The sequence below is a fragment of the Ochotona curzoniae genome, unplaced genomic scaffold, assembly GCF_017591425.1.
Source record: "Ochotona curzoniae isolate NIBS_2020 unplaced genomic scaffold, NIBS_Ocur_1.0 contig_1302, whole genome shotgun sequence".
Lineage (NCBI taxonomy): Eukaryota > Metazoa > Chordata > Mammalia > Lagomorpha > Ochotonidae > Ochotona > Ochotona curzoniae.
Genome location: NW_024465035.1, coordinates 1,073,097 through 1,087,374, shown reverse-complemented (window position 1 = coordinate 1,087,374; position 14,278 = coordinate 1,073,097).

Here is a 14,278-nt window from a genome sequence, read left to right as displayed (position 1 = left end):
CATGTTCAACAGCAGGGTAGCCAGAAAGACCTAAAGAATTGAGTAGGTAAATTCTTGTGAGTTTCAAATATTCCCATTCCATAGATGCCATGTGTGTGTGTGTGTGTGTGTGTGTGTGTGTCCATGTCTGGTGGCGCTAAGCAAAGAGCTGAGTTTGTTCAGCCTCTCACAGGGCACGTCCCCCTGCCCAGCACCCTGAGAGCCAAGTGAAATCAATATCGTTGCCTTGGACTGGGGCAGACAAGGGTCACAGCCTCAGGCCCTAGGCCAGAAATAGCAGGGCACGTTTTTAGACTTATCCCATGAGAGTGGGGTATGAGCAAAACAGACAGGGGACAGCTGGCAGTGCAGGTGAGTCCTGTGTTACCAATCCAGTCCAGCTGTCACCGCTCACCGTGACCCAGGCCATGGGGAGACAGAGCCCCTGTCTTCAAGGAACTCGCTGCCGAGTGAACAGACGGTGCCAGAGACGTGTGGTGAGCAAAGGAGGCTGGATTGCCCCATCTGCCTGGAGAAGTCTGAGCAGGCTTTCTGGGTGGGGTGGCAAGGAAGCAGCGTCCTGAGCCTGAAAGTCATTAGCTGAATAATCATGTGATGAGGGAGAGGCGCCAGGTGTGTGTGTGTGTGTGTGTGTGTGTGTGTGTGTGTGTGTGTGTGTGTGTGTGTGTGTGTGTGTGTGTGTGTGTGTGTGTGGGTGTGTGTGTGTGTGTGTGTGTGTGTGTGTGTGTGTGTACACACCTCTGGGGAGCAAAACAGTAGACAAGAGAGCTTTGTTTGTCTCTCTTTTTCACTCTCCATCTTGAATGATTAAGACATAAAGCAGTGTTGTCTGACTATTCAGTAATGTACTTAACTTTACATGTGTTTTGTTCATGGCTCAAAGCTTGAAGTCTCAGTTAAGCTCATAAACATTTGACCTGTCCAAGGGTAGTATAGACAAAATCCTGACCTCCAAGTTTTGGGATTATTCCTTCTAGAAACATGCCTGAGGTCCTGGTTCTGGTGTTGTCACCCAGGTCCTATGACACACCAGATCAGCTGGTCTGCAGGCAGTTCAGCTACGTGCAGAGGGAAGCTGGCTTTTAATCTGATCCCACACCCAGCTTGTGGAGCTTTAAAATAGTCCAATGCTTTCACTATCTTAAAGGTTGCTCATAATTTGATTAATAACTCACAGCTTAAATGCTTTCAGAAGGGAAAAAATAGTTCAAAAATCAATTCCCCCAACTGTTCAATTGTTTGCCATGCATTTCCAATTTAACTACCGGAACTGGATCATTTTGTTGAAAGTATTTTCTCAGATCTTAACTTCTAAAGGGCCAAACATACATCTTACAAATAAATGTCAAAATGCTCTTTCATGTTTCTAATTATTTGCATTTATTTTAATAGCTTTCTCTGATCAAAAGAGCAATAATGCATGCATATTGTGGGGAAAGTTAACTGTAAGGAAATCATGCAGTTAGGTGAAGTCCTCTTGAAGTTAGCGTGAGTAGAAAGAGCATCATGGTGTTTTGACACTCTCCCTGATTCTAAGATGCTACTGTGAGTAAGACTACAATCGACATTCTTGTTCTTATGTGATTATTTTCTAAGGACTTCTAGAAGCAGATTCCCTGGTTCTGTATTACTTGAATATTGTAAAAAGTATAGATGCTGCAGACCAGAAGGGAGGAGACGGAAGTGCAAAGAACAGGAGAAAGCAATAGTCCAGCCCACCCAGCTCCTTGACTTTAAAGTTGCTGCAACTAAGTAAGGTATTTTATATAGAGCCTCTACTCTGCTCCTGCCCTCCAGAAGAAACTAACAGAGATCAGCTCTACTCGTAAATGGTTGCTTAACAAAGACCATAGAAGTGTTTGTCTAAAGGTCACGTGTAATGATGGGATCACAGGCATGTGTAGGTCCTTGGTGGACCAGAACCCTCCCCTTCTCATTTTCCATTGCTCTTTCTTTCCAGGCCCCAATCTCAGAGGCTGAAGAACTGGTTTCTCTGCTCCGAATCTCGCAGACCAAGGCACTGAGTGTGCCACCTCCACCAGGAGAAGAGTGAGAAGGAACTTAGTGTGTGAGCTCTGGGCATCTGTCCTACAGTCCATTCACCCTGGGCAGCTGAGCTGACTGTGCTCAGGCTTCCTTTGAGAAGCAGTCTATAGAAGACAGGGGATGTGAACCTGGGGGTACCAATGGCGCAGTTAACACTCGACAAATGTCAGCTGTCACCACGTCAGAGTCCACCCACGCCCTACCAAGGTGGGCTATGGGAGACCAAACAGCCTGTGTCATCGCTGCCCAGAGCTGGAGTGCTTGCCAGGCAGGCATCACTTACTAGGTGTTTGTAGAATAAATGGCTTCTTGGAACACTCTTACTTCCAAAGAGTGGCTGTGGGTGCTGTCTGTGCCACTGACTTGTTATTGTTGCTTTTTGCTTCTGACAGTGCCATTCTAGAGTTTACCCCTAACTTCTTTCTCTGTGGGAAAAAATACTACAGTTTCTTGGACATACATATTTAATGCAACTTTAGCAGCAGAAGCATATTCCTTTAGTGCCGGTTAAGTCCCAACTGTGTCTGAGTGGTCTGGCAGACACTTGCTCTGTGCAACAAGTATTTATGGATCTGAACTATCCGCTGCGGGGCTCAGCATCAGGCCATGCAATGTCATGTTGGAAAGAACAATCTCTAATCTTCAAGAAGTGTGGACACACACACATGTGCACGTGGAGCCCAAATCGCCCTCGGCTGGGGCTCCAGCCCAGTGGAGTCATTTCTCACCCTGAACCATGAACAGCAGCAAAGGGTGAAGAGAACAGGAAGACAGGAGCAGAGGGAATTATGGCAGGAGGAGGAGGATTCTGAACAAGAACTCAGCTCACTTGAGCTCAGCAGACTCTCCCCTGTGCAGTTCACCAGGTTGGGCATCAGAAAGAGGAGGTGGGCAAGACAGAGGGGCATGGACAGACCGGAAGCCCCTCAAGAAAGGGCCTGAGCATCTCCCAGGGCTCTCATAGGGTCCTGTGCGAATGCTGAACGAACACAGCAATGGGAGTGAGCACTCAGCTGCCACTGCACTGTGGGCCTTGGGGTGCTGGAATGACAGGAGTGGCTGTTTCTAAACAGATGGCCAGGGGCCACCCGCATGGAGAGGTCTGCACAGCAGGTTCTATGAGAAGAGAGGCTTTGTGCTTACCACACCAGGATGAATTCCCTTGGAGACAGGAGCTTTGGGTGGCCAGCTCTGTGGCATGGCCAATGAAGCAACTGTGTGGGACGCCCACATCCCGCATGAGCACTTGCTCAAGTTCCGGCCGCTCCACTTTGGATTCAGCTTCCTGCTTGTGTGTCTTGGAAGGAAAGGTAAGTAGCCCATGCGCTTGGGTATCTGTCCCCCACATGGAGATCTAAATGGAGTTCCTGTGTCCTGGCTTTGGCCTGGCTATTATGGAGGTCTGATGTCTGGATTTGAACAGCTATGGAGTTTTTCCATTTTTAATAGGCTTCTAAACTCTTGTTTCCACCCAAACTGTGCCTCGTGGTCCTCACCCTCAAAGGGCCTCCTCCAGTTCAGCAGCATGTAATTCCACCTTTTCCACTAAAACACAGCCCTGTATTCTGTGTCTTTCTATGAGCCTGACCCTTACCACTGCATCCCAGGCCCCTGTGGGTTTTCTGAGCTGTCCCAATGGACTCCTGGTGCTTCCCCTTCTTGCTGGCTCCTCCTGCACGGAGCAACCAGAGTGTTTTGCTCTGAGCTCCCCAGTATTTGTCACTCTCATTCAAATGAACCTTCAAGCCCTTGCCCTGGCTTCCACTGCCTTCATGAACTGCTCTCATCGCCTGACACTCCCCGCTGCCTACCGTGTTGCAGTCTCACGGGGCTGTGTGCTCCCCTCCACACACCCCCTCTTTACTGTGCTCTTCCCTCTGCCTTCAGGATACATCTCCTTCTCCTCCTGCGATTCAGGTGTCTGCTCAAATGCCACCTTCCCTGGCTACTGCCATTGAAGTGACAGTCCTCGGTTACGATGCCCTTGCAGCGTTTAATTGTTCCTTGGTGCTTTGTCCTACCCTGATGTTCACCTGTGGACTGACAGTTTTGTCTTCGCTGAATGTGTAGTTCCCATGAGATCGAGGACATTTTAAAGCATTTCATCATTTCACACTCACACACGAGCTCTCCCATCTACAGCTTACTCCCTGTATGTCTACAGCAGCTGGGACTGGGCAAGTCGTGCAGGTGGATGGGTGCCAGGGGCCCATGCATTTGAGCTACCACCCACTGCCTGCTAGGGTGCACATGCACAGGAAGTAGATGCAGGCACTCCAATCTGGGCAGTGTCCTAGCTGTTATGCCAAATGCCCACCATGAGTTCAAGCACTTTTCCTTATGGCTTCTCTCCAGGACCGAGGTGCTGAGTGGACATTTGCACTGATGACTGACCCACTAGTAATAGGACGAAGTGACCATTCACTCACTCTCTGAAGTGTGCCAGCCATAATGTTGGTGTGTTGGCGCTCTTTCATCTCACATCCAACCCGACAGTGGTGACGATCCCATCGTGCATTTGGGGGACATCTCCTAAACCATGAGAGCCATCAGAGGTTTCTTGGTTTTAAGTTTTTGCACAGAGCAGTGATAAATTCACTCTCGGAAACAGCAGTCCAGGGTGCAGGATGGAGGGGTGGAGCTGAGGACAAGGGGTGCCATGGCCTCAGCCTCACCGGGCTCTCCCTGAACCACATGTGCAGGGCAGGGAGGGAGGACACAGCACTACACGCAGGGAAAGGCTCAGGGCTCCGCGCGCTGGTTCAGGCTCAGAAGGTTCCCTACAGAAACACGGAGCCTGGGAGTAGAGTCTGACCTGAACTTAGCTTGAGGAAGGTTGAGGGTGAGTGCCCTGAGGGCCACCCCAGTTGACACAGAAAGAACGCAGAGGGCCATGAGTCAGAAGCTCAGGGAAGGCCTTGGTGCACTTAGACCAGGTTTTGGAGATGATCAGGGTTTGGGGTGGTGTGCACCAAAGCATGAGGCAGGGAGGTGGGGCTGTGAGCCCAGCTGACTGCAGACTGCCGTCCTCGTGAGTAGAGATCTGAGTTTCAAGCTTGGGCCATGGTGGGGGCTGGGAAATAAGTCTTTATGAGTTCTCATTGGAAGGGATGAAAATAGAAGCCACTATGCCAAAAGGAGGGCCACTGCCAAGACCCCACTCGTGGGGTGCAGAGAGCAGGCAGCTCAGAGAGCTATCCAAGTGGCAGCCAGCCTCTGTCCCTTGTGACTGATAGGTCCTCCTAGCTGCTGAGCAGGTCACCTCTCATCCAGGAAAGAATCAGCTGGAACATTGGGATCTCAGGAGCAGTAGGGATGGGTCTGCTGTCTCTGGAAATCTGTGTGGGACATGTGGGCATTGTAACTCCTACCACAGACATCTTTCATAAAAGGCACAATGGCCTGCAGGTGAGCTGAGCCTAGCAGAGGCACAAGGCATAAGGGTTTCTGTGGAAATGCCTTCCTTGGCCCATTTCTGGGTAGAGGTGCCAAAAAAGCAGTGCATGCAAGAAAGATGGAGAAAGACAGCCAGCCAGTAGGCTTCCCTGGGAGAGGGCTTGGCTGTCTGGCAGGGCTGTGGGTGGGAGAGGCCTTTAGCTGGGAGAGGGCTGGGCTGTCTGGCTGGGCTGTCTTGCAGGGCTGTGGGTGGGAGAGGCCTTTAGCTGGGAGAGGGCTGGGCTGTCTGGCTGGGCTGTCTTGCAGGGCTGTGGGTGGGAGAGGCCTTTAGCTGGGAGAGGGCTGGGCTGTCTGGCTGGGCTGTCTTGCAGGGCTGTGGGTGGGAGAGGCCTTTAGCTGGGAGAGGGCTGGGCTGTTTGGCTGGGCTGTCTTACAGGGCTGTGGGTGGGAGAGGCCTTTAGCTGGAAGAGGGCTGGGTTGTCTTGCAGGGATGTGGGTGGGAGAGGCCTTTAGCTGGGAGAGGGCTGGGCTGTCTGGCTGGGCTGTCTTGCAGGGCTGTGGGTGGGAGAGGCCTTTAGCTGGGAGAGGGCTGCGCTGTCTGGCAGGGCTGTGGGTGGGAGAGTTCTTTAGCTGGGAGAAGTCAAGTCTGAATGTGGGATAGAACAAAGTGGAGATGAAGAGACTGTCAGTGTGGAGAGGGACTGGAAGCCGGGAGAGAGCCATAGCCTGGGAGGGACTTTGAGTGGTGCGGTCTGCTCCTGGTGCTTTCCTTAATTGGTGTCCTCCCATTTGCTTATCAGAGGCAGATGCAGCACTGCTCTGTGTCGGGAAACAAAGGGGACAGAATGGTAATGTCTGCACGCCGAAACCTCTGCAAGTGCAGTAGGGAATAAAGGAAAGAGAAAACTGCCCGGTGGAGGTGCCATTGGACGCAGAGGCCTCACCATCTGGGGATAGCCAGAAATAGCTTCCTGCAGGCTTCGGCTGACCAGTCTGCAGCCATGCATGCGTCCACCAGCCAGGAGGAGGAGGGGAAGCTGTGTGTGCGCTCCTGTGACTATGCAGTAAATCAGCCCCAAAGGCGGTAGATCCAGGTGTTGGTGATCACTCCTGATGTCACGCAGCCTCTGTGAGTCACAGATACGGGTGCAGCTTGGTGAGGGGGTTGTGGTGGTGAGATTGCCCACAGGCTTGCAGCTCAGGTTGGCTGGATGGAGGGTCAGCTTCCCGGCAACCTCACTTCTTGCTTGGTATCCATCTCTGCAAGGCTGTGGAAGCTCTTTAGCGTGGCGGCTGCTTCGTGGGGAGACAGTGACAGGACACAGAGCATGGCAGTCTGTAGGCGGTTGTTGTTCTAAAGCAGGTTAATTTCCCCAGTGGTGACTGTGTGGTGCCTTGTTATCCTTGAAAGACTGAGACAGAAAAAGTTTCCATGTGCTGATTGACTCCTCAAATGCCCAAAATGGCCAGGGCTGAGCCAGGTGGAAGCCAGGAGCCCGAAACGTTATCTGGATCTCACCCATGCTCCCAGGGAGTGCGCTTATAAGAAGCTGAAGTGGGAGCAGAAAAGGGACTTAAACCCACAGATTCGTCAGAAGTGGTGACTTCATCACCATGTCTGGTGCCTGTCCCTGCCTCGCCCCAGAAAGCATGCACTGTCATTTATGTCATATCCTATTCATTATACAGGTCAATCCCGCTCAGTGTGGGAGGGCAGGACACCAGGAAGGAGGGCTTGGAGGTGGTCCTCACAGGGCCTCCATCAGGGAGGCATTTCAGGTCACAGGGCTGAGACCCAGGTGGGGTTAGTGAGGAATGAGCAACAGGCAGCTTGAGGACCAAAGACACCAACTCAGAGATGGGGAGACAGATCAGATCAGATCAGGGACAGCGCTGTGTGCTCATTCAAGACACTTGGAATACTTTTTCTGGATAGGACAGCTAACAGGAACCTATATGATCTCAAAGATCGTGGTTGTGCCATGGAGGGTCAGGAAGACCAGCTAGAAGGCTCCTGCAGTTGTTCAAGTTCTGTTCTGGGACAGCAGGGGGTCACTCAAGGTCACAGGCACTGTATTTAAGAACTAACTGCATGTGGGATGGGATGGGGTGGATGGAGTGCGTTGAGGAAGGTTCCCACTCTTCCAGCTGGGAGATGGAAGTGCCACTAGCTGAGATGGGGATTCTGAGAGGGGCAGAGTGGGATGGTAGCTCGGTAGTGACTGAGTTTGCTTTGGGCCAATGAATTATGGAATATCTGAATAGATTTTCCTAGAGCACATATTCTGGGGTCTAAGAGAGACTTCTGAGTCAAAAATAGGAACCAGCAAAGCCTGCCCAGAGGATGCGTAATGAAAGTGATTTTGCTGTTCTTGGTTTAGCCCTGACTTGCTCAAGTGGTATGTGCTAAGACTGATCGGTGAGTGAAGAGGGAAAAGAGAAAGCGTTTATGGTGCTCCTAATACGTGTTTGGAACTGCACTGGGTTCTTTCAATTTTTAAAGCCCTCACAACAGTATTGGAAGTTTATTCCTTGTCAGGTATTCTCATAAGAGTTTCATGCATGCTAAATCATTTAGTTCTCATGACAAAGCTATAAAGCAGGTGCCACTATATGCAAGGGGACCAGCACTGTGGCAGAGTGAGTTAAGCTGCTCCACTTCCAATCCAGCTCTTTGACAATGTTCCTGGGAAAGCAGCAGAAGATGGCCCATGTGCTAGGGCCCTGTATCCTCATAGGAGACCTGCAAGTTCCTGTTCCCTGGCTTTAGTGCGGGTCAGCCCAGCCCTGGCTGTTGTAGCCATTTGGTGCGTGAACCAGCAGTTAGAGGATCTCTCTCTCTCTCATTCTGTGTGTGTGTGTGTCTCCCTCTCACTCTCTGTAACTCTGCCTTTCAAACACACAATAAATAAACCTTAAAAAAACCAGAGGCACAAGCAAACTGAGATACCCAGGATTTCAGAAAAGGCAGAAATGGGGTCAGTCGCTGCTCTGTGTACAGATGGGGACTACATACATAGTCAACGTGTTGTGTCCAAGATCAGACTGTGATAGAGGGTAGAGCCAGGACATGGAGTCACTGCTGTGCATCTTCTCAGCTGATGAATGAGGAGGTGGCTTCTATGATTCTGCCCAGTGCACTGAGGGGAGAGAGGCATGAAGATGCCGAGAGCTTAGAGTCAAGAAAGCCCCATCCTCCAGGGGGCCATAGTATCCCCCTCAGACACTCCGGTCCCAACGTTTGTGACTGTAAAACTTCCTGCTCACCAATCTGGGGGTGGGGCCAGGGGACTGGCTGGTGCAGTTTCTCCGGAGCTGGCTTGGCCAGCCCTGCTGCAGGCTCCAGATGGCCAGGTCAAGACCTCCTGGGAGCAGTGGGTTCTGTTCATGCTGATAGCACAGCACAGGAGTCAGACCTCACGCACACTGCCAGATTTGGTCTACAATTCTACTAATGTCCTTTGATGAAAGCAAGTCATGAAGCCCAGCCTAGCGCTCATGCAATGCTATGACAGGGTATGAATGTGCAGTAGGGTGGGAGGACTGACATGGGAGGAAGCTCTTCTGTGAATCCAAGCTGAATTACTGAGGTTCCTTGGAGAGGCTACTGAATGGAATGCTGCAATAGCACTGTCTACCTTAGACCACAGGGACATCACTTCTCCAAGCGGGTGTGGGGTCAGCAAGATGTGAGCACAGGTGAGGGCCTGCTGTCGGTGGGCAGCAGGAGAGGCGATGCAGGTTGGGCTCAGGATCAGGGTCCTCCGTGGCCACTGCTTCTCAGATGGAGAAACAAAGGCATCACTGATTCAAGAGCAGGTCCTGACTATCGGGGGTCCTCCCGTCCCGCGGAAGAAATCACCCGACACTTGAAAGTCTCCAAGGTGCTTTATTCTGATCTTCCATTGTGTCTGTTATGTCCGTTGTGACCGTTATGACAGTTATAACCGGTACGCTCCAGCCCCTCCCCCGCCAAGCCCCCGCTTAACTGTCAAACCTGTCCAATCAGCTTAAAGATACCCAAGGCACACCAATCAGGGCAAAGGGCCAATCACAGGGCAGGAAATGGTCAGTGCCCCCAACACCTGACCGAGGAGCAGCACTTCGTGAATGGCTTCCTGATGTCTGGGTGAGTGGTCATCCCACAGAAGAAGTCAGGGAAGGCTATGGCTCTACCCCCCGAGAGCAGGTGGCTCCAGGGAGCCTGTACCTTCAGCTCAAGGTTTCCCAGGCTCTGCAAGAGCTAATGCTCAGGAGATCAAGAGAGCATCCCTGCACTCCCAGCTGCATTTCCAACCAAGTCCGTGATGCACACACAGGGGAATCCCAGGTGTCAGCAACAATGTCCGCTCTCCATTTCTCCCTTGGGGCAGGGCCAACTGGAAGACACGGGGATGGCAAATTCTTGACAAAGGCTTCCCCTCTCGGATTGGGATGTTTGTGAGATATTTCTGCATGCATGCAAGTAGGTCCAGGAGTGTGTCCTCAAGTCATCCTGCTATATTCTGGTTGCAGGATGGAGCCTCTCTTCATTCTTAACTCTTGCCCCTCTGTAGTGTTCCTAGTCTCACTAAATGCAGGATGCCTGAGTGAGTCTCTGACAACATGGGCCAAAGCCTTCTTGCCATGCTCAGTATGCTTTGGGCAATTACACAAATCGCCAGAAAGCACGCTGAGCCCAATACTCAACGTTGCAAGTGCTTAGCCATCAGTTTCCACTTACACAGAGAAAGCTATGGATTTGGAGCTCAGCAGAGCACCTTTAATGATCAACCTCCAGACAGTTTTCAGCCTCATTTCTTTGGTAATTGAGAAACCGGCGATTTGGAAGAGCTAGCGAGGACCCCTGCACTTACTGACCTGTTCCTGACTTCCCTGGAGCGTGAGGGGCTGATGTTGCTAAGGACTGATTGAGATGCTCTGGGCTGGGGACCTGGCACACACAGAGGTATCTGTCTTCCCAGAGATGGAGCAGGTCAAGGCAGAGTCTCTTGCTTTCCGGGTAGTCCCTAATAAGCCACTTGGACACTGCGTTTATTTGCTCTTCAAGGAATCGATTCCTCAATGTACAGGACAGCATCTCATATTTCCCTATATTTCTTGTGCATTGACACTGCACTAGCTGTGTGCATATACATCCTTTTATATCTGCCCAACAACTCTCTGGAGAAGGAAAATATTATATGCCTTTCCATATAGAAAAACCCAAGCTTGGAGAATGAAAGTGAATAGCCATGGTTATCCCATCGAGACGTGTTTGAGTCAGATCCAAGGGCCTGTCATACTGCTCCGCAGCTTCTTCCCCCACTCACCCAGGGGTTGGTAAAGTGGGTGCTGACAAGGATACGCCTCTGCCCCACCCTTCCTCCTATATGTGAACAAAACGCATGGGGCTCCTGCCCCAGACTGGCCATCCTGTATCTCAGCAGCCAGGCCGAGGGCTCCCGGTCCTCTTCTTATGAGACAGCAGAAGACACTCCTTTACTTCCAGCATGAACCCCTGGGTAAACGTCAGCTTCCAAACTGCCCTCTAACTATGAGAACATCATCTTCCCTCAGCTGTGCTTTCCTGACTGCTTCGTTGGAATTTAGCATGGATTGCAGAAAATACCAGGGGCCCTTCTCTCGGCTTTCTTCTCGTTTATCACATCCTGGAGGTGAGTGGCACACCTTTATATTTAGCATGCCATTAAAGCTAATTATACTTTGGAATCAAAAGAGATCGCTCAGATTAAATGGGAAATGATTAAGTTCAGCAGACTCTGATTTTCTCCTGAGAAAGTAACCCAAAGAAAGCTAAATGTAGAGGCAGGATTTCCATAGCTGGCCGTGGGGAGGGGAGCAGAAGGGGCTGGTATCTTCCACACAGCTGCTCCGTGGTGGGGCTGGCCTCTCCCACGCTGCCACTTGGGGCGGAGCACTGTCCTTGGTGCTGAAGCATCTTGCTAGCTGGTTGAGCAGAGGCCCTGTTGTCACAGTTTGAAGGTGGTGATCCTCTCTCTTCTGAAGACACAGGCTCCCCTGATCTCACTACATCATTCCAGCATCCATCAGCATTGCTGTTGTTATTAGAAATGATGAAACCTGTTTCAGCCTGTGGCTCCAGGGGACCTCTGCTCATCAGTAAAGTTCTTCTGTGCTTCCAGTGCAAGTCACATGCTCTGGAAGCATTCCTTAGGTTAGAAGGCACAGACTCTGCGACATGGTTTACTGGTTTCATATTTTCTGTTTCCTTTTTAGACGCAGGATATGTGCTTGAAAATCTCAAGTGTATTTCCAAGATATATAATAGATCAGAATGCACCGTGGTTAGAGTAGGGGAAGTGCCTGACACTCTGTCACTTAGGCTCACTCTCTGGAGACCCCTGAAGAGTTGACGGAGATACTCTCAGGGACCATACTGCCAGCCATGTGCTGAAAGCCATTACTTTTAGTCCAACATTTCCTGCTCCATGACTTTCATCATTGGAAGGTAATCACAAGTCCCCTCTTACTGAAACGCCCAGGTTTCTGAGGAGGTGTCTTGTGCTGCTAGAGCAGAGAGGAGAGTCGGACAGACAGTGCCCTTGGGTTCCTCCAAGTTGTATGGCGCATTCCGAGTTTCAGCTGCACTCTTACCCTGGAGTGATGAGAATCAAATCCTATCCTAAAATAAGTCATAATTTCCTTTGTAATTAATGTCAGCGGCTTCTGCCGTATACAACCAAAGACTTCTGCTAGACATAGAAGAACCCTTCTTTTAATCACATTTTTTAACGGGAACTGAACAGACGCAGACTCCCTTGTCCACTGGCTCATTCTTCCAAATACTGACAGCAGCCGGAGCTGGCAGCCAAGAGCTCTGTGAGGTTTTCCCATGTGCGAAGCAGGGATCCACACCTGTGACCTGCCAGGGTGCACAGTAGCAGGAAGCTGGATCAAAAGTGGAGCTGCAATGCAAATATAGGCATTCTGCTATGTGAGCACACCAAGCAGGGTTGTAACCACTTGGCCAAACCCCACCTTCTCCGTTAAGTTACACCTTGCTCCCTCTTGCAGTCTCCTCTGTCCAGGCGTTTGATCAGGTTCTCCCCATAAAAATAATGTCATGGGGAAGCAGGCTGGATTCCCAACCACTCACTAATGCTTCAAGCAACAACATGGCTTGGGTACTGCAACCCACTGCATCCTTTGGGTACATGATTTCGCAGGAGGCCCTCTGGGCCCTCACATAAACTCACACTGCTGGGCACAACACAGCTGGACTCCTGGCAAAATTTAGGACAAGTCCAAGGACGTTCTAGGATGGAAGTATGTGCCTTCCAGACCATGTCCTTCTCAAGACTCCAGGGCTGAGTCAGCCCAGCCTAGAGGAAACGCTTACGCTGGAGCTTAGACACGGGTGGATTGGAGGATGGTGGAAGAGACAACCTCCCCCGTGTGTGGTGTCTCACAGCACTGTCTGCCTCTTCAAAGTGGATCCCTTGAGTTGATACATTATATTAGTTTAAAGTAATTGCTTGCACTGTTCCAATTACTCTGCTTAATTGCTTCTAAAAGTGAATACAACTGGAAGAGAAGAGTTGTACAACCTGAGTCTGTTCTGCTGTGGATTCCTCTGACATGCAGGCAGCAGTGACTTCTAGTTCACAGACAGACTCACAGCCCCTCGGGCACCCACAGTGACTGGGTGAGAGGTGTCCATTCCTAACCAAGGCAAACTAGCATGGTTTCACCTCGTTGGTGAGCCAGGGGATAAGCTGGGCACTTTCCTCCCATGGAAACAGAAGCCCCTTTTGTATTTCACCCAGTCTACTACTGTCCTGTTCTTTCTTTATATTTGCCCAGAGGTGTAGGCTAAGCAAAACTGGGCTGCTGGGCGGAGCTCCTACTGGGATGCCAACTTGCTTCCCTCAGTACCAGTTTCACCTGAAATCTAAAAACGGGTGAGGAAGTTTCAGGTCAAAGTGTCACCTTTCACCTCTTTGAATTTTTATCATGAAGAAGCAAAGAGCTGGTGCCTGAGATTTCAGCTTGGTGAGGCCGGGTGGAGGGGGCAGCCAGTCACGCCCTCTGACCAGGAGCCGGACTGCCGGTGGTGAGTCAGCTCCCCCTCGTTCCCCATTTGTGCCCCTCCCTGAGATGACGCATCAAAGACCCCACTCCCACCCTTTCTCTGTGCTCCCTTGCAGTGCCCTCCTCTCACTAGGGCAGGATACCTGCTCTTAGACAAGCCTTGCAGTTGCTGCACCTTGCACATTGAATTCCCTGCAACACTGGCAGGAAGGTTAGGGTTAGCAAATGAGCTTCCTATCAGCCAGGAAAACAGAAACAACGTCAGGGCATTGAGCATGAGGACTGATACCAAATACATCTACATGCATGGAATCTGTTTATGAAACAGTTGGATCTGTCTCCTCGCACATGAACGTTATACTGTTTCAATGGTTTTAGCTTTGGCATGTATTTGAATGCAGTTACAGTCTGTCCTGTCTGATTTTTCTTTTTCCTTATCATTGCTTTTTTCCACAACATCTTCTTGGTTCTCCTTTTCTTTGTATCTTGTGTCTTCTTTTCCAGGATGAACTTGGAATCTGCTTATCAACTTATAGGAAAAATCTGTTGTCCTTATGTTGGAGGCCAAATATCTGAAGAAGTGTCATGTTCACAATACTGAGTCTTTCTGTGTAGCAAGATGGAACATCTTTCTGTGTATTCAATTCTTCTGTCTTAATGACTTCAGACAAGCCGTGTTCCTTCCAGGCTTATTGTAGCTTTGGTTGCAGACCTGTGTGAGGTATTAACCCCCGTGGCATCTTGCAATTGGCTGTTGCTGATGGCGAGAGAAGCTCCTGGC